Source organism: Schistocerca serialis, chromosome 9 (genome assembly GCF_023864345.2).
Source record: "Schistocerca serialis cubense isolate TAMUIC-IGC-003099 chromosome 9, iqSchSeri2.2, whole genome shotgun sequence".
Taxonomy (NCBI): Eukaryota; Metazoa; Arthropoda; class Insecta; order Orthoptera; family Acrididae; genus Schistocerca; species Schistocerca serialis.
Genome location: NC_064646.1, coordinates 205,632,278 through 205,654,236, shown reverse-complemented (window position 1 = coordinate 205,654,236; position 21,959 = coordinate 205,632,278). Strand labels below are relative to the sequence as shown.

Below are 21,959 nucleotides of genomic sequence, written 5' to 3'. Positions count from 1 at the left end.
TCTGCAAGACAAGAACCATCTGCATGAACAGTTCGACGACGTTTGCAGCAGCATGGACTATCAGCTCGGAGACGACAGCTGCGGCTACCCTTGACGCTGCATCACAGACAGGGGCACCTGCGATGGTGTACTCAACGACGAACGTGGGTGCACGAATGGCAAAACGTCATTTTCTCGGATGAATCCAGGTTCTGTTTACAGCATCATGATGGTCGCATCCCTGTTTGGCGACATAGCGGTGAACGCACATTGGAAGCGTGTATTCGTCATCGCCATACTGGCGTATCACCCGGCGTGATGGTACGGGGTGCCATTGGTTACACGTCTCGGTCACCTCTTGTTCGCATTGACGGCACTTTCAACAGTGGACGTTATATTTCAGATGTGTTACGACCCGTGACTCTACCTTTCATTCCATCCTTGTGAAACCCTGCATTTCAGCAGGATAATGCACGACCGCATGTTGAAGGTCCTGTACGGGCCTTTCTGGATACAGAAAATATTCGACTGCTCCCCTGGCCAGCACATTCTCCAGATATCTCACCAATTGAAAAGTCTGGTCAGTGGTGGCCGAGCAACGGGCTTGTCACAATACGCCAGTCACTACTCTTGCTGAACTGTGGTATCGTGTACCTGTACACGCCATCCAAGCTCAGTTTGATTCAATGCCCAGATGTATCAAGGTCATTATTACGGCTAGAGGTGGTGCTCTGGGTACTGATTTCTCAGCATCTATGCACCCAAACTGCGTGAAAATGTAATCACATGTCAGTTCTAGTATAACATATTTGTCCAATGATTACGCGTTTATCATCTGCATTTAATCTTGGTGTAGCAATTTTAATGGCCAGTATTGTTCTTGTGCAGACAAAAAAATGATTACAATTTCAGAAAAATTGAATGGTTTACCAAAGAGAAAGGTCTTCACAAACTGAGAAGTCAGTAACGCGTTGTTCACCTCTGGCCTTCATGCAAACAGTTATTCGGCTTCGTATTGATTGTAAGAGTTGTTGGATATCCTGTGGAATATCGTGCCAATTCTGTTTCAATTGGCGCTCTAGATCGCCAAAGTTGTTGCTCCATTTGGGGGGGGGGGGGGGGGGGTGGTCCGGCGACTTTGATGGCCAAGTTAGTGTCTGGCAAGTACAAAGCCAAGACGTAGAAACCTCGCCGTGTGTCGGTGGGCTTCATCTTGTTGAAATATAGGCCCAGGACGGCTTGCCATCAAGAGCAACAAAACGGGACGTAGAATATTGTCGACATAACGCTCTGCTGTACAGATGCCGCCGCGGACTACACCCGAAGGGGGTCCTGCTATGAAAAGAAATGGCGCCCCAGACGATCACTCCTGGTTGACGAGCCGTATGCCAGCCAACAGCCAAGTTGGTATCACAGTGCTGTCCGGATCATCTCTTCGCTGGTCATCACGGCTCAGTTCGAAGTGCGACTCATCGCTGAAGACTATTCTATCCAGTCAATGAGATTCCTCGCCGAAGACGTGTCTGGAGACGCACCGAACAGCGCTGGGATACCAGCCTGACTGCCACCCGCCATACGGCCCGATAACCAGCAGTGACGGTCTGCGGTGCCATCTCCTGTCATAGCAGGACCCCTTTGATTGTCATGCGTGACACCCTTACGGCACAGCGGCAGGTCGACGTTACTCTATGCTCTGTTTTGTTCAAACGTGTGTGAAATCTTATGGGACTTAATTGCTAAGGTCATCAGTGCCTAAGCTTACACACTACTGTTGTTGTTGTGGTCTTCAGTCCTGAGGCTGGTTTGATGCAGCTCTCCACGCTACTCTATCCTGTACAAGCTTCCTCATCTCCCAGTACCTACTGCAACCTACATCCTTCTGAATCTGCTTAGTGTATTCATCTCTAGGTCTCCCTCTACGATTTTTACCCTCCACGCTGCCCTCCAATGCTAAATTTGTGATCCCTTGATGCCTCAGAACATGTCCTACCAACCGATTCCTTCTTCTAGTCAAGTTGTGCCACAAACGTCTCTTCTCCCCAATCCTATTCACTACTTCCTCATAAGTTATGTGATCTACCCATCTAATTTTCAGCATTATTCTGTAGCACCACATTTCGAAAGCTTGTATTCTCTTCTTGTCCAAACTGGTTATCGTCCATGTTTCACTTTCATACATGGCTATACTCAATACAAATACTTTCAGAAACGACTTCCTGACACTTACATCAATACTCGATGTTAACTAATTTCTCTTCTTCAGAAATGCTTTCCTTGTCATTGCCAGTCTACATTTTATATCCTCTCTACATCGACCATCATCAGTTATTTTGCTCCCCAAATAGCAGAACTCCTTTACTACTTTAAGTGTCTCATTTCCTAATCTAATTCCCTCAGCATCACCCGACTTAATTCGACTACATTCCATTATCCTCGTTTTGCTTTTGTTGATGTTCATCTTATATCCTCCTTTCAAGACACTATCCATTTCGTTCAACTGCTCTTCCAAGACCTTTGCTGTCTCTGACAGAATTATAATGTCATCGGCGAACCTCAAAGTTTTTATTTCCTCTCCATGGATTTTAATACCTACTCCGAATTTTTCTTTTGTTTCCTTCACTGCTTGCTCAATAACATCTGGGAGAGGCTACAACCCTGTCTCACTCCCTTCCCAACCACTGCTTCCCTTTCGTGCCCCTCGACTCTTATAACTGCCATCTGGTTTCTGTACAAATTGTAAATAGCTTTTCGCTCCCTGTATTTTACCCCTGCCACCTTCAGAATTTGAAAGAGAGTATTCCAGTCAACATTGTCAAAAGCTTCCTCTAAGTCTACAAATGCCAGAAAAGTAGGTTTGCATTTCCTTAATCTAGCTTCTAAGATAAGTCGTAGGGTCAGTATTGCCTCACGTGTTCCGATATTTCTACGGAATCCAAACTGATCTTCCCCGAGGTCGGCTTCTACTAGTATTTCCATTCGCCTGTAAAGAATTCGCGTTAGTATTTTGCAGCCGTGGTTTATTAAACTGATAGTTCGGTAATTTTCACATCTGTCAACACCTGCTTTCTTTGGGATTGAAATTGTTATATTCTTCTTGAATTCTGAGGGTATTTCGCCTGTCTCATACATCTTGCTCAGCAGGTGGTAGAGTTTTGTCAGGACTGGATCTCCCAAGGCCGTCAGTAGTTCCAGTGGAATGTTGTCTACTCCCGGGGCCTTGTTTCGACTCAGGTCTTTCAGTGCTCTGTCAAACTCTTCACGCAGTATCATATCTCCCATTTCATCTTCATCTACATCCTCTTCCATTTCCATAATATTGTCCTCAAGTACATTGCCCTTGTATAGACCCTCTATATACTCCTTCCACCTTTCTGCTTTCCCTTCTTTGCTTAGAACTGGGTTTCCATCTGAGATCTTGATATTCATACAAGTGGTTCTCTTTTCTCCAAAGGTCTCTTTAATTTTCCTGTAGGCACTATCTATCTTACCCCTAGTGAGATAAGCCTCTACATCCTTACATTTGTCCTCTAGTCATTCCTGCTTAGCCATTTTGCACTTCCTATCGATCTCATTTTTGAGACGTTTGTATTCCTTTTTGCCTGCTTCATTTACTGCATTTTTATATTTTCTCCTTTCATCAATTAAATTCAATATCTCTTCTGTTACCCAAGGATTTCTACTAGCCCTCGTCTTTTTACCTACTTGATCCTCCGCTACCTTCACTACTTCATCCCTCAAAGTTACCCATTCTTCTTCTACTGTATTTCTTTCCCCCATTCTTGTCAATTGTTCCCTTATACTCTCCCTGAAACTCTGTACAGCCTCTGGTTCTTTCAGTTTATCCAGGCCCCATCTCCTTAAATTCCCACCTTTTTGTAGTTTCTTCAGTTTTAATCTACACTTCATAACCAATAGATTGTGGTCAGAGTCCAAATCTGCCCCTGGAAATGTCTTACAATTTAAAACCTGGTTCCTAAATCTCTGTCTTACCATTATATAATCTATCTGAAACCTGTCAGTGTCTCCAGGCTTCTTCCATGCATACAACCTTCTATTATGATTTTTGAACCAAGTGTTGGCTATGATTAAGTTGTGCTCTGTGCAAAATTCTACCAGGCGGCTTCCTCTTTCATTTCTTAGCCCCAATCCATATTCACCTACTACGTTTCCTTCTCGCCCTTTTCCTACTGACGAATTCCAGTCACCCATGACTATTAAATTTTCGTCTCCCTTCACTATCTGAATAATTTCTTTTATTTCATCATACATTTCTTCAATTTCTTTGTCATCTGCAGAGCTAGTAGGCATATAAACTTGTACTACTGTGGTACGCGTGGGCTTCGTATCTATCTTGGCCACAATAATGCGTTCACTATGCTGTTTGTAGTAGTTTACCTGCATTCCTATTTTCCTATTCATTATTAAACCTACTCCTGCTTTACCCCTATTTGATTTTGTGTTTATAACCCTGTAGTCACCTGACCAAAAGTCTTGTTCCACCTGCCACCGAACTTCACTAATTCCCACTATATCTAACTTTAACCTATCCATTTCCCTTTTTAAATTTTCTAACCTACCTGCCCGATTAAGGGATCTGATATTCCATGCTCCGATCCGTAGAACGCCAGTTTTCTTTCTCCTGATAGCGACATCCTCTTGAGTAGTCCCCGCCCGGAGATCCGAATGGGGGACTATTTTACCTCCGGAATATTTTACCCAAGAGGACGCCATCATCATTTAACCATACAGTACAGCTGCATGCCCTCGGGAAAAATTACGGCCGTAGTTTCCTCTTGCTTTCAGCCGTTCGCAGTACCACACAGCAAAGGCGTTTTGGTTAGTGTTACAAGGTCAGATCAGTCAATCATCCAGACTGTTGCCCCTGCAACTACTGAAAAGGCTGCTGCCCCTCTTCAGGAACCACACGTTTGTCTGGTCTCTCAACGGATACCCCTCCGTCGTGGTTGCACCTACGGTACGGCTATCTGTATCGCTGAGGCACGCAAGCCTCCCCTCCAACGGCAAGGTCCATGGTTCATGGGGGGGGGGGGGGGGGGGGAGGGGGGAGCTTACACACTAGTTAACCTAAATCATCCTAAGGACAAACACACACACCCATGCCTGAGGGAGGACTCGAACCTCCGCCGGGACCAGCCGCACAGTCCATGACTGCAGCGCCCTGTTTTGCTGCTCTTCGTTCAAAAAATGGCTCTGAGCACTAAGGGACTTAACATCTGTGGTCATCAGTCCCCTAGAACTTAGAACTACTTAAACCTAACTAACCTAAGGACATCACACACATCCATCTCCGAGGCAGGATTCGAACCTGCGACCGTAGCGGTCACGCGGTTCCAGACTGAAGCGCCTAGAACCGCACGGCCACGCCGCTGGCCTGCTCTTCGTGAGAACCCATCCTGAGCTTACATTTCAGCAAGGTAATGGCAGCCGGCATACGGCGAGAGTTTCCACTGCTTTTCTTCGTGCTTATGAAACCCTATCGTGGGCGGCAAGGTCGCCGGATCTCACCCCAGTTGAGAACGTGTGGAGCATTACGGGCAAGACCCTCCAACCAGCTCAGGATCTACACTATCTAACGCTCCAATTAGTCAGAATTTTTCACGATTTCCCTTAGGAGGACAAACAACGACACTGTCAGTCAGTGCCATGCGAATAACCGGGAGGTGGGTCAGCGTCATTGACTTGCTGAATTTGTGAATCTCTTTATCCTGAGTAAATCATCTAATTTTTCTGAAATTGTAATCATTTATTTGTCTGTACTTATACATATGGGCTACCGATGTCCGTTTCATTCGGAAAATTGCTTCGTAGAACGTTGTTCCTTTTTTTTTTTTTTTTTTTTTTTTTTCTTAGAATGTATATATACCCCACTGTCGACTGGAACTGCAACCAACACAATGATAAAAAAATGATTTACTTTAGGATGTAGTCGCTCTTTAATGACTACTGTTTTCGGTACCAAGTGCTGTCATCGGTACGCCAGTACGTAGGTAAAATATTCCGTAAGGAATATTTACAAAATATTTTTCTCTGTCGTAGTAACATGTGGTATAAAGGGCACCGTTAAAATATAGGCGTCTTGTCATCCCTGGCGAATCTCGTTGACCCAAATAAAGTGCCAGGGAAAAATGCAACACCCTCAAGGACAAGGACATTTTATTAACAAGTTCGGTGGCAGGTAATTCATCATTCTAGGAGTATGCAATAACGAATTCACACCAAACGAAAGAAATGTCACGGTAAAGGGTGCCCGTACAGCCGCATCAGTGTGCACTGTACCCCCTCTGGAGCCAACGCAGGCACGTAATCTCGCAATGGTAATAAGGTGCATAATGGCAGGCTGCGATAGATTGTACCAAGCATCTTGTGCATTTTGGCGGTGGTTTTTGGACGCCCTGAGGAAAGAGTTTACTTTCCGCTTCATCACGTCCCCGACGTGTTCAATTGGCGTGAGATCCGGTGATCTTGCTGTCCAGGGCAGTTGTTGTACACCACGAAGAACACGTTGCACAACGGCTGCCGTATGTGAACGTCCGCGAAATTCCAGCTTGCTGTCGAAGAAATGGCAGTAGCACGCGGCTAACAGCCTCTGGGACATAGCGAGCCCTTGTTACTTTACCCATCAGGAACACCACATGTGACCGCGAGTTGATGCTGAGGAGCTTAGATAAGGAAATTAGATACTAAAAGTAAGAGATTAGTGTTATGTGGGCAGTAATATAACTGATGATTGCCATAGATAGTGAGTGATGGTGTAAAATGTGTACTGGTAATAACTGGAAAAGCATTTCTGAAGATTGTAAGTTTAAAGGGTCTGGATACTTACCTGAAGTTATTTGTCTAGTGAGTAGACTTCTGTGGACAAGAAGAGAATATAATTTTTTTTAAATGTGGCGTTACGGAAGAATGCTGAAGATCACAGGGGTAAATCGGGTAACTAACGAAGATGCGATAAAATGAATGGTAAGAGTAAATTTGTGGTGCTACAGCTTGACTAAAAGAAGGGATTTGTTGATTGGACACATCCTGGGGCATCAATGATTTGTGAGTTTTCTAGCACAGGATAATATGATGTGCAAAATTTGGCGAGAAAGGCAGGCTGGGTTTAGGCTGCAGCAGTTATGCAAAGATGAAGAGTCTTGCACCGTATGAATCAGCTCTGCCAAACCTCTCTTTGGATTGAAGGCAATAACAACAATAGAAACTCAATAACGATAGGTGAAAGAAGCGATAAGTGGCAAAAACAATCTTTTGATTGACATGAAATCGAATTACCTTTCCTATTAGCCACCGACCTGATGTGGATGGATGGGCCAAAAAATGGTTCAAATGGCTCTGAGTACTATGAGACTTAACATCTGAGGTCATCAGTTCCCTAGAACTTAGAACTACGTAAACCTAACTAACCTAAGGACATCACACGCATCCATGCCCGAGGCAGGAATCGAACCTGCGACCGTAGCGGTCGCGCGGTTCCAGACTGAAGCGCCTAGAACCACTCGGCCACATCGGCAGGCTTGATGGGTCACAGATTTAATTATTGTCCATCGTGTGACCTTGGGAAACGCAGTGTTCTTTGTTGACGATCGTCGAAATGCTCCGGAACGATGCGTGTTGTTTGTTCTGTGTAAGAGTTGCGACGTTCGTGCTCTGCTTCTACATCACTGCCACGTCTAATACACTAGTGTGAAGAAATTAAGGACGACAGCAACCTTCGTATGTGTCACCGCCAGGTAACATAGCTCGATGAAACTTGGACCATACATAGTAAGGACTGTTAAGTATAGTCCAGAAGCTGCCTGAGAGAAATACATAAATGACATTTTTATTCAAAGACAAAAATTACACTGAAGTCAACGCGATGGATGATCTTTCTGGCATTACTAAGGACAGGACATTGCTCTTAATAGTGTTTATGATCACCACGCACAGAAATGCACGCTCTGCGAGGTGCTCCTATGGTGGCCACAAGGTTGATAAGGAGTTCTTGTGTCTATAAGAACTACAGATAGCTCACATACGAGACCGATATTTCCACATTCCATTCACACTCCCGTACATCGTTACCGAATTATTCGAGACAATTGTCAACAACATTCGGTTTTTGAAATAAGTTATTCTTAGTCGCCTGAACAGCTCCCGTCGCATTAAGGAAGATACACACGGGCCAGTTTTGGTGCGTAATAGATGCGTGGCAAGTATTCGACCAATTTTTGGTAGATTTCTAGAGGTAAGACCCACCGGATGTCTACTTAAAATACAGGCTGGTGGTTTGTCCGCACAGAGTTGGCGCCCAATACCGTTTCGGGTGTGTACCAGCAGATAAAAAACAGCCGAATATGGAAGCCAAGACACCAACATGAGCTCACTAGCTGTATCCTAAAAACCAATGTAGCACGACTCTGGCCTTTTGACGGACATTCATCGTGCTGGAAGATGCAATCTCTGTCGGAGAAGATATCAAGCATGAAGGGGTGTAGGTGATTCGATATGCTGCTCGCGTAATCCAATGCTTTTATGGTGCCTTTGATTTCTACCTCTGGTTCAAAAAAATTCAAATGTGTGTGAAATGTTATGGGACTTAACTGCTAAGGTCATCTGTCCCTAAGCTTACACACTACTTAACCTAAATTATCCTAAGGACAAACACACACACACACTCATGTCCGCCGGGACCAGCTGCACACCCCTGGTTTCACGAAAGCCCAGGTGAATGTTCCCCACAACATAACTATGCCCGATGCGTGTTTTGAGCAGCCGTGTGCCTGAATTATGGTGCATCTGTACTCAATCATCAACCTTGTTTAACAAGGAACGTAACTCAAGCGACACGTTACCGTTGATGTACGATCCAATCTTGATGAATCCGTGCCTTCTTCAATTATAATTTACGTTTTGGTTGGAACGACATAAGAATTAACGTATGGGTTGTATTGCGGAAACCCATGATCAGCATTTGTGCGCTGAACGATGTACTCAGAAACACTTGGACCTGCGCCGGCACTGGGCTGTCATCAGCTTTGCCACAAATCGCCGCCCATCCTTCTTTAGAAATCGATGAAGTCTCCGAACTCTATATTCTTAGATGAGATGTGGACGTTCGACACCTTGTCTCCTACTCCTTCTTTCCATTGGTGCTCGCGACAGCTGATCAGCTTCTCCGTTTCCGAGAGCCTCGTTCCTCGTTTCTACGCTTCGGTATATGACAATATTCCCTCTGTCAAAGTCGCTTATTTCAGTGGATTTCGCCATCTGCGTCCCATATCGTTACTAGAATGACTGACGTTTCGTATCTGCTCTGCTTGTACACGAGGGGCGTTCAATACGTAACGCAACACATTTTTTTCTGAAAACATTTAGATTTTATTCAAGATTCTAATACCCCATATTATTCCCCACTCTTTTGGCTACAATACCTATTTTTCAACATAATCCCGTTCAGTGCGACGGCCTTACGCCACCTTACTGGAAGGGCCTGTATGCCCACATGGTACCGCTCTGGTCGATGTCGCAGCCAAGGTCTTGGTGCATCAATAACCTCCGCATCACGGGTACCCGCGGAGTGCATCCTTCATTGGACCAGAGTGGTGGAAGCCGGAAGGTGCGAGATCCTGGCCGTAGCGTGGATGAGGAACAGTAGCCCAATAAAGTTTAGTGGGGACTTCTCAGGTGCGTAGGTTAGTGTGAGGCCATACGTAGTCATGCAGAACGAGAATTTCCTTTGCGTTTTTATGGTGACGAACAAGCTGGAGTTGTTTCTTCAATTTCCTGAGGATAGCCCAGCACACTTCCGAGGACATCAGAATTACCTCTTCAGAGTCCCAGAAGACCGTCGCCATGGCTTTACTTACTGAGAGTGCGGCGTTCAACTTCATCTTCGGAGGAGGCGTGCTGTGGCGCCGCTCAGTGGATTGCCGTTTTGTTTCCGGTTCGAAGTGACGATCCCATGTTTCATCGCTCGTAACGATGTTCGACAAAAAATTTTCGCGCTCAGCCTCGTAACGCGCAAGCCTTTCGTTTATCATTATGGTCTTCTGTTAGGTGGCGGGGAACCCAGCGGGTGCACACCTTTGAGTATCCCAACTTGCTGGTGAGTGTATCAGCACTACGAACAGCGACTTTCGTGTTGAGCAGAGAAATGTTTGGTTGTGAATGCAAGTGTCCACACGAACCAACATTCCGGGAGCCGCAGCTGTGTGTTTCGTACTGGAAAGCTGGAGATGGGACAGGTTTGCGCTACTTTGTTGCTATGATAACCACCGCCTAGCCCAACGTCCCACAGTGCTCTTGCTAACTGACATGTCTCCGTAGACATTCTGCAAGCGTCTGTGAATATCTGCGATACTCATATTGCCTAAAGAAACTGAATGACACCTCCGTTACAAACGCCATTTTGAAGCCTGCTTACAGGGCCACCACCTTCCATAACTGCATGAGACTACAGGGGCTGAAGAGTGAATGTTCCTCGACGTCCCACAGGAAATCTCATATATTTGCAACTGAAATAGGCCGAGGAAAAAAATGGGTTGCATTATTTTTTGAACGCCCCCCCGTACTTTACCATGCGGGGTGATCGCAACGCCATCAGTCGAAATTTTAACTCGAGGTTGACAGCAGTCATGATATTTTAGTTTATCAGTGTATAATAGCTTCCTGAAATAGATATTATTGTGGTACGTCTAGTGCTAGTGCTGGTACCGTTGATTTTCAGGAGGAGGAAATACGAAAGGAAGATTAGACATAAACATTCTTCCGGTAATAAGTTTATCAGTTTCATGTTAGGCACCAACAGATAAGGTAATCGATCGTGGCCATTTCAAAGGAACGATTCGACATTCATCATAAGTTATTTAGGAAAACTAGTGAAAGGTTAATATGGATGGCCGCATGAGGATATGAACCGGGTTCCTCCCGAAGGCGAACCCTTTTGCTAAGCACAGCGCTGCTGTTTTAAAATAGAGAGCAGAGCAACCTGCTTAGCGTACTGGTGTTACGTTGGTGAGGCGAATGCTGCTATATTACGTCTCAAAAGGAAAAACGTTTTGCTTTCCAGTTTATGCCAAAAATGAGTAATCGCGCACACACTAACAGTCTCATCGTCGCCGAGATATTAAATCCTAATCTTACTTCTTCCACTTTGAGAATGGCGGCTCTTGATGGTCCAGAGGCTCCCATCTCATTGGCATTGTTTATTAAATTTTAATGAGCTACCGATTTTAGTCTATTGAAAGTGGTCGAATGGCGCTAAAAACATTAGCAGACAACAACGTGTCCATCCCGTGCATAGCTAGCTTAGACGTAGAAACCTCCGAGCAGATTGAAACTGTATGCTGGGACTCGAACCGCCGGCTGCGGTCGCCGAGCGGTTCTAGGCGCTTCAGTCCAGAACCGCGTGACTGCTACGGTCGCGAGTTCGAATCCTGCCTCGGGCATGGATGCATGTGATGTCCTTAGGTTAGTTAGGTTTAAGTAGTTCTAAGTTCTAGGAGACTGATGACCTCGGATGTTAAGTCCCATAGTGCTCAGAGGCATTTGAACCATTTTTGGACTCTAACCTGGAACCTTTGCATTTTGCGGGCAAATGCTCTACCGACTGAGCAGTCCAAACACGACTCTCTACCCGCTCTCATGGCGTTACTTCCGAAAGTAACTAATATAAAATTAGATACATTAATTTTATACAAGGTAAGACCGAATAACATGAAACAGTAAAACTAGATATACCGGTTGATTCGAAGTACTTGTGACAAACTTCTAGGGTAGGGGTGATGAATCAGTTCACGGGAACAATGTTTACTGGAGATAAAATGTTTAAGACTGGTTATGCTCATGAGAGACGCAGGCCATAGATACTTTGCAGCGTTTGCGTGCAATGTGTGTTGCCTATCACCCAGTCATCTGCTCAACGTGAAAGGCGGTGAGCCGTGCAAAATTGAGGTTCCTCATAAACTTCCTTATCTTTATCCGCTTATACACAGCCATTATTATGGTATTCTTATTGAAGATCACTCTCAGCTTACTCGGATAGGTCGTATGTTGCACACCTTGTTAGTAGAAAACTCTTGGTCCCTGGACCGTCAACTACTGTAAGACGCCTAGTATCACTGGGAAGTGTCGGCGAAGATCATGTCTCAAAGGAAAGCTATTCCCCATTACACGATCTATCACCCCTAGACGTTTGATGCAAAGACTTTGAAACCGCATTTTCTCTGATGTTCCGGCAGATGTCTGCAATTCCATTTCTGCAATGTGTATCTGGAGTCACCTAAAACAAATACTGCTCATCATGTCATTCGTGCAACACCCAGTGACAGTGGAAACCGTCGTTTTTCCCGTTACACATGAAATGATTTTTAAACCGGAATTTTACATTCCCATTCGATAGAGCGGTCCCGGATTGGTCTGCTGCGATATTCGTTTCAGCGATACGTATTAACAGGGACAGTGAAACACGAAGGATAAGCAGTACTCCAGCAGCGAATGAGTAGCGCTGGTTCAAGGTAGTACGTCAGCGCGGACCAGAGCGATGCCGTCACTGCTGGGAATGTGGTTATTCTTCGGGTTTTACAGTCTCTGTTAACACAAATCAATAAAACAAATGTCACGCTAGGCTAATCTGAGGGGCATGTTAAATTCCGCTCCATATATTATTTTGCTTGTAACGTGAAGCAAGCTGCCGTTTTCCTTCGACACTGGGCGTCGCTCGAAAGACATGGTGACCTGTATGCTCATGACGACTGTTAGGAGAGACACACTGTACCTGCGAAGGCGTACTGGAAAGTAATGCCTCCTGATTTTTTATTCTTTTCTCAATATCACTTATGGTGTTAAATGTCATGCATTTTACTCAGTTGACTTTCCCTCTTTGCTGACGCAAGCTGTAACACACTGCCGCTACACGGCTTTAAATTGTAGGTGAGTAACGTAACTATGTCGGTGGGTGAGAAACTGCGTGCTGTAATCATGTTTCTAACCGCAGAAAACGTACCTTGAGCATTGACGTCCTTAGAAGAATGAAGGCGGTGACAATTGTACATCAGTAATGGCCGACGGTAGGTTGTTCGTGCTCGTAGTGAAGTATACGGTGGTGCTAACCTCACCGTGTGCGACAGAGATCAGAGTGGACGACCGTTTACGGCGAGACTCGCCAGAATCGAGTTGATGGGCTTATCGGGGAAAACGTCAGATAATACAGACACAGTTTTCACGTAAGTGTGGTATACGACGAGAGTGTGTACAGGCTATCACGCAGAACTGTGGTACAGAAAACTTTGAGTACAGTGGGTACCTCGAATGTTCACTCCTTTCAAGAACATAGCAGACTGGACGTCTGTCAACAGTTCCGTTTGCGTTTTGACCGGTAGGATGATGGGTTCTCCATTAACATTGTGAGAGGTGATGAAAGCTTAGTTCGCCATTTTGACCCCAGAAACAAGAGAGCAGCAATGGAGCTCTACCACAAAGGATCACTGACGCCAAAAAAATCCAATACCATGCCATCAGCAGGCAAAATCAAGCTCACAATGTTCAGGGATATTCAAGGCGTGGTGCATTTGGATTTGATGCGAAAAGGCACCAGTATAAAGTCGCAAGGCACTGCGAGAGCCTCGGAAAACAGAAAACACGTATTCGAAGAGTTCGTCCCCGCATGGAGATCCCTCTCCGTTTGCATGACTATGCCTGACCATATACGAGCCCTGTGACATCTGCAACAATCGCACGCCCTTGGGTTCACCGTCATCGAGCACCCTCCATACAGTCCTGGCTTGCCTTCATCCAGTTTTCATCTGTTTCCAAAACACCTTAGAGGTCTGCACTTAAATAGTGATGAAGCGGTGCAAGCAGGGTGAGGCTGTGACTCCAGCAACAAACATTCGACAATAACAGTATCCACTAACTGGTCTCTCGTAGGGAGAAATGTGTTCGTCGCCAGGGTGAATGTGTTGAGAAATAAATATATAGACATGAAGACTAAATATAAAGAATGTTAATAACGTTCGTTTTCTTTAAGAACATGTAAGAGTCTTTACATAAAAAATTTGGAAGCATTAATTTTCAGCATTCCTCTTATACTCGTATAATAGAAATGTATGCGTGTGTGTGTGTGTGTGTGTGTGTGTGTGTGTGTGTGTGTGTGTGTGTGTGTTTGTGTGTACACTCCCGGAAAAAAACTAATTCACCCTTTTATAAATTTATTCGTTCAAGATTTGTTACTGCGACAGTGAATTTGGAGTACATAAAATGATAACATTTAGAGATCAATAGCTCAAGCGGTTCTGAGGTAGCGGGTATAGACCCGTGTTGAAGTAACAATATTAGTGCGCGATGTAGACTCCATGGCGCTTCAGTCCAGAACCACGTGGATGCTACGTCGCAAAAAATGGTTCAAATGGCTCTGAGCACTATGGGACTTAACTTCTGAGGTCATCAGTCCCCTAGAACTTAGAACTACTTAAACCCAACCAACCTAAGGACATCACACACATCCATGCCCGAGGCAGGATTCGAACCTGCGTACTTTGCGGTCGCGCGGTTCCGGATTGTAGCGCCTAGAACCGCTCGGCCACTCTGGCCGGCGTTACGATCGCAGGTTCGAATCCTGCCTCGGGCATGAGTGTGTGTGATGTCCTTAGGTTAGTTAGGTTTACGTAGTTCTAAGTCTAGGGGACTGATGACCTCAGATGTTAAGTCCCATAGTGCTTAGAGCAATTTTTAGACTCTATGGCGGGCAGTGCATGCACTGACTCTTGGATCCAGTCGATCAAACGTTATTGTTATGGAGTTCGTTATTCCGTGCTTGCTCTACCTGTTCACGTACTGTAAGTGTTGTTGTGGGGATGGGGCAGGGGCGGGGGACGTGTCACACGGGTCACTTTTCGTTCCATCATATCCCACATGTGCTCGATTGAAAATAAGTCCAACCAGTGAACTTGCTGCATGTTTTACAGAGCACGTTGAGTTTCACGGGCAGTGTGTGGGCGAGCATTGGCCTCTTGGAAAGACACATAAACTTCCTGCTACAAGAATGGCAAAAGAACTGGTCTGAAACCATTCTGCACATACCAAGCGCTGGTTGGCGTCCCCTCCAGAAATACCAAAGGTGAACGAGAGCTGTAACTTACCGCATTCCAGACCATAAGGCTTAGGGTCTGCCCAGTGTGCCTTGGACATGTACGTTCCACAGCTCCTCTTAAACAACCGGACCGATTTCAACCAAACTTGGTACACTTATCCCTTATGTCACTCAACAATCGCTGTGATGTTGAGAACCGCGTACCTATAGTAGTCTAGGAGATAAACCTACCTATAATAGTTAGGAAGATATGACATCATAAACAATGAGAGGCGTGGAAAACTGCCGCATGATGCATGACGTTTAAATTTATTACTTCTGCGCTACTAACTGTATTTGCAATAAATTTCTCAGACAGTATTCACGTATACCGCTAATGTCAATTCAAGTCAAGTTCCAAGACATTTTAACATTTATTATCAAATATAATTTACTATGATTCTCAGCTCTTGCACACACACTCTTAAAATCACAATTCAACTTTCATAGACAAAAGTCGATTAGCACCGATAATTCTTCCAGTTTTAGGAAAAAGTCAACGTAAGATATATCATCATCGTCATCATAATCATCATCATCATCATCATCATCATCATCATCATAAACATTAATGGATTTGGTTCCAGCAAACTTGCGTCAGCTTCTTAGCTCCATCGCTATCTGGGCCCACCTATGTTCGTTATCCCTTTTGGTGTATATTCAAAGCATCTGTAAGATATCTGTCTGTTGCATTACGTTTATATGTTCCTTCTATTTCTGCTCATATGTGGTCGATTTTTCATCATTTGAAATATGTTAAGGTTACCGCTTCGTTTCTTACTTATAGTTTACATCCTTTAACTGACCTGAGGAACTTCATTTCTCACATCACTCTTCGATTTATGGCCTCCTTGGTTACTGTTAATATCAAACCTCAGATACGTAAAGAGCAATGGAACAGCCAGTGTTTTACAGAATTTCTTTTGCGTTTCTTTAGTTGTCATTTTGTTTACTGTTCTTTTTATTCTTCCGCAGACACCCTGAAATTTTGCTATTCTTTATACCTTTATCACGATCAAGAGAAATATTGCGTCGAGTGACACGTCATTTTAACGTCACTTCTGCGCAAGATTCGAGTGACACCGTACTAGCTTTTACCACGCACTAGTCGTGTCGGTGTTCAAAGTGAACCAAAGGCGGAGGCAAGCATACTCCTTTGTGGGTAAGCGAGAAGGACATTGCTTCTACTTTCTAGTTCGTCAACAGTTACCGTTTCTGAGACTGCAGTTGAATATCCCCTCAGATGTACAATACGTTCTGTTCTGTAACTCGGTTTTCAGAAAAAAATTCAAATTTATGCTTTATGTGCACCGAATGTGATGAGTCATGGTGCTATGCGTCAGTGGTGTCGTTTGTTCAAGATTGGAAGAAAGACTGTACGAGAAGCCGACAGAAGTCGTTTGTCTGTAGGCAGAGTGATGTGGTGCAGAAAATTCACGTCAAAGTTCTTGAAAACCGGCGTTTCACTTTATGTCAGCTATAGGCTCAAAGTGATTTCATGCATTTGATAAAAGTGGTTTTGCTGCCAACGCTTTGACTTCGACGAAAAAACTTTATGACGCTGCCACCGACTGGCTGCAATCTCAGACGACAGAATATTGTACAGAAGGAATTTGTCAGCTGGTTAAGACTTTTGAAAAATGGTTCAAATGGCTCTAAGCACTATGGGACTTAACATCTGAGGCCGTCAGTCCCCTATACTTAGAACTAGTTAAACCTAACTAACTTAAAGACATCAGACACATGCATGCCCGAGGCAGGATTCGAACCTGCGACCGTAGCAGCAGCGCGATTCGGGACTGAAGCGCCTAGAACCGCTCGGCCATAACGGCCGGCAAAACTTTTGATCAACGATTAAATATGGTGAGTAAACGGAAGAGTTACGGGAATTTGTAGTTTTAAGATTTGTCTAACACATTTGCTTTAACTGTTGCAGTATTTTATTGATAGTCAAAGGCAGGCTACTTTCCGAACATGCCATTTATATACAAACTAGCTGACTACCCGAAGTTGCCCAGGTATGTATTTATTCCAATATTTTATTGGTACATTTCCTCCTCCCCCCCCCCCCACCCCCTCTCTGTCCACCTCATATTTCACCTCCTCTCTGTCCACCTCACTTTTCGTTTCCTCCTCCTCCCTCTCTCTGCGTGCCTCTCCCTTCTCCTGTCTCTGTCCATCTCTTCCTTTTCTTTCTCTGCCCATCTCCTTCTCTCCCCTCTATCTGTCCATTTTAGCCCTCCCCCTCTCTCTGCCGATCTCCACCTCCCCTGCATCAATGTTCATCTCTTCCTTCCCTCTTGCTATCTGTCGACCTCCTCAGCACCTCTTCTGTCTCCCCGTTATCACGCTCATACCAGTAAGACGCTGGTGGTTCTTACTCCCACAGTATTTCTCTCCAGAGAGTAAGTAATATGTGTACCAAATTGGTTGAAATCGTTCCATGGGTTTAGGACGAAATTTTTACCGGTGACTTTGCCCACCTTTGCACAAATCAAATGTATTTCACATATATGTAACATACTTCACAAATTATTTGTACACATATTTCACCTGTATATCTAGCGAAATTCGCCCTACAATATCATTTTCTCGTAACTTAATGCTTATGAAGTCATATCTCCTTAACTGTGCACTTTACAATGATAAATTTTGCAGTTACTGCGAACTGTGTTCAGAAAACAGTTGATAGTAAGCGAGTAATAAATTAAAGTGTCACGCTTGACGCGGCCGTTTTTTACGCATCTCAGTTATATCTCCTGAGCGATATGAGGTACAAACAAATGTTTTTCTAGGTAAATTCAGCGGCGTATGTGCGTACTGCTTGCGAATGTCTCTCCAATAGTGTTGTTGGAAGTAACGAAGCAATAAATTGAAACGTCATACATAACGCCGAAGTTGTTCACGGATCACAGTATTTGACGCCTTATCTATTGAATTATGTGTCAGTCAGTTATGTAATTTTGCTGCTACATTTAATGTTACACATGAATACTGCCTGCAAAATGTGTGTAGTTGGTGGTAAAGAAGTAATAAATTAGAGCGTCGTGCTTCATGCAGCAGTTTTACTGCATGAGCAACGAATAAGGGTTTGAAATTATGTGTAAAGGTTGTTGCTCTCATGCTCAAGCACTGGATGACTTAAGTATGGCTATTCGCTCGTCGTGGGCTGCACTGCTTTTTTGTCCCTACCCCCACTCTTTTGATAGGTAGATGGTTCTTACTCCCAGAGCGGTTTTTTCCAGACGGTAAATGATATTTGTACTAGTTTGGTTGAAATCGGTCTAGTGGTTTAGGAGGAGATGTGAACATACATACATACTACACGCATGCACACTCACATATATATGCGCGCGCGCGTACGCGCACACACACACACACACACACACGTATGGATGTAACTGTGAATGTGTTAGGGCCTGCATTGAGGCCAGAGAGTTGGTGACCTGAGACTAGGCCGCTGTGGAGTTTATCGCAATTAGAGGAGGAAGTGCGAGCAAGTAGAGGCAGAGGTCGTTGGCAGTCCGGTGGAGGTTGGGGGGGGGGGGGGAGGAGAGGGAGGGAAGGAAAAGAACGGGGGGGGGGGGCAACGAGCCGTCTATGTGACGCAGGCCACCGCGGCGTCTAACCGCCCTTCAAACAGCAAACTCCACTCCACACCAAAGCCTGCCTTCCTCTCTGGTGGGAAGGCGTCCGTTTTGCCGTAAGACACACCATATTGCAGGGTGACGCAGTCGCGTGTTGTTAAAAACAGGAAAAATGCGTTTTATTTCATGAGTGTTTCCTTTCAGTTTTTTTCCTCATTATTTATTTTTGTCATATTTGATTTCGATATTGTATCCATACAAATTATAAAAATGTATGTATGTTTAAATGATCGTTTTGCATCTCCTAAACCGCTGCACCTATTTCGAACAAACTTGATACACATATCATTTACTGTCTGGAAAGAATTACTGTATTGGTCAGGCCAAACATTTATCAAAGGGGACGGGAGGGTGGATGAGGGGCGAAAAACGAGCGTAACCCACCCTATGCGAATAGCCATACTCTACTTCTCCAGTACTTCAGAATGAGAGTAGTTAGAGACTTGCAACAAACTTCACACATAATCTAAACCTTTACGAAACTTATTTCCTTGACGGCCCCCACAAAATTATGGAAGTAAAAAGATTTGTCACTTACTACAGTTTTGCTGATCATGCAGTAAAATTGCCACATGAAGCATGGCGTTTTAATTTAGTACTCCTTAACTACTAACTGTAGTAACTTGCACACGCGTTTGACACATACCACTAAACGCACCAGAAAAATTTCACCATTGAACGACACATAATCCAGGAGATACAACATCAAATTCTGAGATGCGTGAGAAACTGCTGCATCATGCATGGCGTTTTAATTAAATACTTTTTCACTAAAAATCTGTTCACAACACATTTTGCGGACTGTAGGCGCACGTACCAATGGATGTACTTGCAAAATTATATCATTGTACAGTACGTACTTCTGGAGATAAAACGTCATAAACATTAAGCTGCGTGAAAATTAAACGGCAGGGCGAAATTCGCTAGACATACAAGTGAATATACAAATACGTGTGAAGTTTGTTAAATATGTGTGAAATATATTTGACATCAGCCTATGCGAGTAAAGCCACCGGTTAAAACTCATCGTAAGCTCCTCGAACGATTTCAATCAAATTTGGCAAACATATTTGTTACACTCTGGAAAGAAAAACTGTAGGGGTAGGGACCACCAGGCCTAGTAGAGTGAGTTCGATTAGGTGGAGAGAGATGAGAGGATGAGGAGATAGATAGACAGCGAGGAAGGTGGAGGAGATAGGCTTAGGTAGGTGGAGATGGATAGAGATAGGGGCATGGGAAATGGGCAGAGAAAGGAAAGAGGAGGAGATGAACAGAGACTGGGGAAGAAAGAGATAGGCAGAGAATGGGGGAGGAGGTGATGTACAAAAAGAGGGAGAGGAGGAGATGGACAGAGAAAGTTGAGAGAATGAGATGGACAGAGAGAGGAAGAGGAGGAGGTGGACAGAGAGAGGGAAGGGTAGAGGTGATGGACAAGGACAGGGGGAGGAATAGAGAGAGAAGGAAGTAGAGGTGGACAGGTAAGAGAGAGGGGAAGTAGGAGATGGAGAGAGGAGGAACTGCACTAACAGAAGATTGGAATAAATAGGCACCCAGGTCTCCCAGCTAGACGACATATAAATTAACCAAATAGTTGTATAATAACTCTAAACTTGCGTCCGAACAGGTCCCGGAAGACCCAATGGTACTGACCGACCGCCGTGTCATCCTCATGGTATAGGATGTGGAAATGGAGGTGCGTGAGATCAGCACATCGCTTTCCTAGCAGTTGTCAGTTTTCATGACCGAAGCCGCTGCTTCTCAATCAAGTAGCTCCTCAATTTGCCTCACAAGAGCTGAGAGCTCCCTGTTTGCCAGCAGCACTTGGCAGACCGACGTTCACCCATCCAACTGCTAGCCAACCCCGACAGCGCTTAACTTCTGTATTACCGCTGCAACAAGGCCGTTGGCAATATTTGTATAAACGTCTTATTTTATGATCATTTTCAGTTATATTTTTTCATACTTGAACTATTATTAGTCATTTTCTATTTTTAGCTCTTGTTCGTCCGCTAGCTTTGATGTCCTGCCAGTATCTCTTCAGCCCGTCTTCTGGTATTCTGGCAGAGGCCCCCTCTGTGTTTCCAGTTCTTCTCCTAGCTCAAAACCCCGACAATTTTTCATCACTTGTATAGAGTCATTTTTATCCATCATTTTCTCCTTTGAGCTACAGATTCTTTTAAGATATTTATCTCATTCTTAGAAGCATCACAATATTTTTGTCTTCGGCTTTATGAAATTCCATTCCGAAGATGTTCCCAGAGAACTAGCTTTACTTTTTAACCGATGATGCTGGTTCTGTCTTTCCGTACATTTCATCATTTTATTTCAAACAGTGTGTCCATTAAACCATCTGTTACCTAAAATCTACCTTAATATTCTGCGATCTTTTGACTATTATGTCAGCTAATACTCGTCTCTTTATTGACAAAGTTTTCGGAGCATACAATCTTCCTGGTTTGACAACCATGATGTAGTGATTTAACTCGACTTTTTTGCTCAGTCATTTCTTATTACTTTTTTGCTCAGCCATTTCTTATTACAGACATTTTTCGTCAGGTGACAAGCTCGGTCCCATTTGCAAATCCTAACAATGATCACTTCCGGTGATAATTTTTCCGGTGATAATCCATTCTGTTGAAGTATGTCATCTAGATATCTAAATTTCTTCTATTGATTAGGTTAAAGTCATTCAGTGTCGACCATTGCTGATGTTTGTCATACATTCTTTCCCTCAAAAAGATCTGTTAGCCTACTTTCTGAGCTATCTCCGCCAATCAATTAATCTTTGTGACTGCTGAGTTAATGTTGTTGACAAAAATGGCTAGGTCATCTGCAAAGACCAAGCAATCAACGTACACTTCTTTCACTTTTGGGCCCTACTCTGAACCGTTCTTTAGTTCCCTCTTCTTGGCTCGGTGCCTTCCTCCATTCTCAAATGATCTTTTCCTTGACACAGTTAAAAGGAGTGGATAGAGTCCATCAACTAGCCTCACGCCTGTTTTGAGTTAGAAAAGGTCCGAGACCATGCAACGTATTTCACTTTTGACACTGTGTCAGTCGGATTCTGTTTAATCAGATTTCTAAATGCAGTATCCACCCCAAATTCTTTCAGGACATTCAATAAAGACACACCGTCACCTGAGTTACACGCCTTTTTAAAAGCAATGAATACAACCAAATACTCAAAACAGTCGTACCTCCCA

At 44.2% G+C, this 21,959-nt stretch overlaps 1 protein-coding gene across 2 annotated transcripts in view; it reads left to right on the top strand.

The window, feature by feature from the left end:
- The window catches only part of LOC126419105 (protein vestigial-like), a 535,228-nt gene that overhangs the window by 435,844 nt on the left and 77,425 nt on the right, over positions 1 to 21,959 (top strand). The gene's annotated exons all lie outside the window — the stretch shown is intronic.